Source organism: Neopelma chrysocephalum, unplaced genomic scaffold (assembly GCF_003984885.1).
Source record: "Neopelma chrysocephalum unplaced genomic scaffold, ASM398488v2 Primary Assembly neopelma1_123923, whole genome shotgun sequence".
Classification (NCBI taxonomy): domain Eukaryota; kingdom Metazoa; phylum Chordata; class Aves; order Passeriformes; family Pipridae; genus Neopelma; species Neopelma chrysocephalum.
Window position 1 is genome coordinate 1 of NW_020930048.1, and position 2,303 is coordinate 2,303.

General features: G+C 40.7%; 1 long non-coding RNA gene across 6 annotated transcripts; it reads right to left on the bottom strand.

Moving 5' to 3' along the window:
• Nucleotides 1–6: 6 nt before the first annotated feature.
• On the bottom strand, nucleotides 7–2,297 carry LOC113962213. Of its 6 annotated transcripts, none has more exons than XR_003532476.1 (4): nucleotides 2,130–2,297; nucleotides 1,715–1,799; nucleotides 1,223–1,407; nucleotides 7–888 (listed from the first exon to the last, which is right to left on the bottom strand). It is a non-coding gene; the product is annotated as an uncharacterized LOC113962213 (long non-coding RNA). The 6 variants fall into 6 exon arrangements; XR_003532478.1 differs by lacking the exon at nucleotides 2,130–2,297 and having other exon boundaries at nucleotides 7–426; nucleotides 634–888; nucleotides 1,715–1,893; XR_003532479.1 differs by lacking the exon at nucleotides 2,130–2,297 and having other exon boundaries at nucleotides 7–426; nucleotides 642–888; nucleotides 1,715–1,892.
• Nucleotides 2,298–2,303: the final 6 nt, after the last annotated feature.

Consider the following 2,303-nt stretch of genomic DNA (forward strand, 5'->3'; position numbering starts at 1 on the left):
GGTTTCAGGCAGCTCTCCTGGCATACCAAGTGCAAACTCCCCTCACCACCAGCGCTGCTCTTTATTGCAAATACAAACAAAGCACTTCTTCCTCTACAACCCTCAGCACCTGCCCCACTTTTGCTCTTTCACAGATGGAAAATGCTTTTAGTTTAGTTCAGGGCTTTTTTTACAACTTTCATCACTGTAAAATTACCACTTGGCCACCTACTGCCAAGTGATATTTCAGTGAGATTATACTACAAATTAGGAGAAGGCAAATTAAAAAACCAAGATTTCAGTCAAGGCTTTTGGGACTTCTGCACAAAGCTCACCTGGAACATCAGGGACAGCATAGAAAACAGGAATAAATGCTGAAGGCAAAACCTGCAATCGCTGTGAGAAAGGCTGTGGCATCATCTCCTGCATAGCACAACTCAGCATCATCTAAGGGATGAAAGTATGGAGCTAAGGCAAAACACTGCAACAGGTTGAAAAATAAAGACAATTCAACCGGATAAATTAGGAGTGGAGGGAAATGCCTTGAAACACCACCCTGACTGATCGTAAAAAAAGGCAAGTTTGACATAGGAAATGATTCTCACAATTTGGTTTTTGGTTTAAAATGAACAGCAGGTGGAACAAAACAATTACCATCTCACCTAATCCTTCAGGATGCGTGTCCTCTCTCAACAGCTTCTCATGTCCCCAAGCAGCCCAAAAGCCTCACACTCTTTCCTCTCACACAGACTGGAGAGGAGGAGCGGGACAAAAGGTGTCACCTACCTGGCAGAGGAAGCTGAACTAACAAGCCACTGACTCTCGAATCCTTGTTGAGTCGCACTGTCAGATCTAAGAGCTCTTCCTCAGAAACGTCTTTAGGCCTCACAATGATCTCACTAGAAATGCCTGATAAAAACAAAAACCAGAAGACACGTTACCATCGGGAAACGAATCTGTGGGCAGCTTGGTCATTTAGACTAAAAACCTGTCTGAGCCTTAAAAACTCTTTCCTAACAACATTTCAATACGGAATTAAACTTAGGGCTCCCACTCAAGTGACATCAAAACTACTTTCTTCCTATGGCCATGCAAGTTCTTTGCTTTAGGTTCAGCAGAGGAGATGAGGAAGAAAATGGGGCAAGATTGAATTAAGACAAAACAGGGGATTCCTCCTGCTTTATTGTTTTATTTTTAAGTAACAGTATCTTGTGCTTACCAAAGGATCACTTATAGGACATACCCACAGCTGCAGCTGCTTTTATCTTGTTCCTGACATAGATATGACTGGCTGGATTGTCTCCCACTAATATGACAGTGAGATGAGGTCTCTTGTTCCCAACGGATATCCACGATTCTACATCCCTTTGAACTTCTTGCAAGACTTGGTTCGCAAGCTTTGTCCCTGAGATAACTGTTGCTTCATCACTACAAAGACAAAAAGATACACAATATTGAGGTCTGAAATTTCACCAGGAACACACTTTTAAGTGTGTGATCTACCATGCTAATCACTGCAAAATGTTTGGATTCATTTGCTAGGATTTCATTTGAAAAACACACTATCAATCCACGGGGAAAGAAGTGTTTCCCCACTCTCATCTGAAGAGCAGGAATATGCCATCATTGCACAGGGAAAAGGAGCTCACCAGCCACAAAACTGTGGAAAAAGGAAGGTTTCTGGTTCATCAGTTCTTAATGAAACACCATCAAAGGACTACTTGATCTTACTTACTACAAATTAAGTCTCCATAGGCTTCCTTCTCTGAGACGGAGAATTTAACATGTAGACACATGAACACTGTAAGCCCTGCCTTGAACTGAAAAAATTAATTACAAAAGACTACTATTTATAACTGACAGAGTAGTAAAGAACTCCAGATGAGTTATAATGAAAAGGTGTCATGATAACTCAAAAAAAAAAATAATCACAGTGCCTGGTTAAAAAAAACACCAAAACCGAAAAAACAAAACCAAGCCAAACATACAAGCAAAAAGGCAAAAAGCACACACACTCTGCTAAGAACAATTTATCCAACTGCTTATCAGGAAAACAAAGTATTAGAAACACACTTAGCACAAAAAAAAACAAACACAAACACCTTGCTTCTTTCCATTTCACACCCAAACACACACACTGTTTCACTTACAGAAAAAATTATGTAGGTAACAGGTCGGTTTTATTCTTTTCCTCTGTGGCCTGCTCTGGATGTGCTCATTCTCACAGATCTCTCTCTCTCTCTTCTTCATTATTTATGTTTCAGCTCTACATGCCCTGGGCACAAGACACTCCTTTCCATGGACTCATTAGCCCAGACAAATAA